At 53.6% G+C, this 1015-nt stretch overlaps 1 long non-coding RNA gene across 1 annotated transcript in view; it reads left to right on the top strand.

Annotated features, from left to right (window-relative positions):
- LOC109383685 (uncharacterized) overlaps positions 1–1015 on the top strand; it is a 5561-nt gene that overhangs the window by 2296 nt on the left and 2250 nt on the right. The gene's annotated exons all lie outside the window — the stretch shown is intronic.

Raw genomic sequence — 1015 nt, 5'->3', positions numbered from 1 at the left:
AAGGTCCCCAGGGCCCCATGCGCGGGTTCTGGGCCAGGCCCTGGGTGTATATAGGGCAATGGAGGACTTAGTGTCTGCTCCTGACAGAACACAGGGAGGTGGTGTGGCCTAGTGGGTGAGCCCGGGTGAGCCTCAGCCCCCTCTTCTGTCAAATACGGGTGACAGTCCCTACCTCACAGGCTTGCTTAGGGGTGATGTGAGATCACACAGAGTTGTTATTATTAAGTGACAGGGACTTCTGCCCCCTCCAAAGACATCAACAATATAACCTCGAATGGAAGTGGGGCCTCGCAGGTGGGGGCCGAGGATGCAGACCTCAGACAGGGAGTCACGGGAGGGACAGATGGGACTGAGACCTCCAACTTCAGCTGGTTTAAATGGAATAAAATCTTCCCCAGAATGAGTATCCCATCTTTGCGGCGTGTCCACTGGTGAGGGCACCCCTGCTAACATCTACAGCGCAAAGAGACCCCTTCTCTCCTCATCTGGGGATGGCATATGCAGCCAGCTAATGCAAAGCGAGTTCTCGTGTTATTGTTGCTTATTTTTAAGTCCATTGGGTGCATCATGGCTGATCATCGTTCTGACATTTTTCTTCCCTCATTAAGAAAGATGCCCCTGGTGAGTTACCTGTGCCGGGCGGGCTCTGAGCAGAAAATAAGTATGGCTGGCATCCGCTCTGCTGTGCTCTCTGGGTGTAATTAAGAAAAAGGCACCAGCAGGAGAGAAAGAACAGGGTAGAAAACGGTCTGCTGGTGACTGTTCTCAGGGATGCCCCTGTCTTTAAAACCATCTAACTGTCACCCCTCCCATGACATCTTTCTGGACCCGTCGGGGCCTCCCTCCAGGCCTTGAGCCCTAACTCTCCCCTCCGAAGACTTTGCCTTCCCTGTGTGGTTTGTTTTTCCCCTTTAGCATGTCTCTGGTCCCTGCTGTGGTACACAGCCCTATTCTCCCATGTCCAGGGCACCTGCTTTTCCTGTGGGGACCCACTGAGAGTCCAAGCAGTTTGGGC

This window comes from Hipposideros armiger, unplaced genomic scaffold (genome assembly GCF_001890085.2).
Source record: "Hipposideros armiger isolate ML-2016 unplaced genomic scaffold, ASM189008v1 scaffold_4, whole genome shotgun sequence".
Classification (NCBI taxonomy): domain Eukaryota; kingdom Metazoa; phylum Chordata; class Mammalia; order Chiroptera; family Hipposideridae; genus Hipposideros; species Hipposideros armiger.
This window is presented reverse-complemented; position numbering and strand designations above follow the sequence as displayed.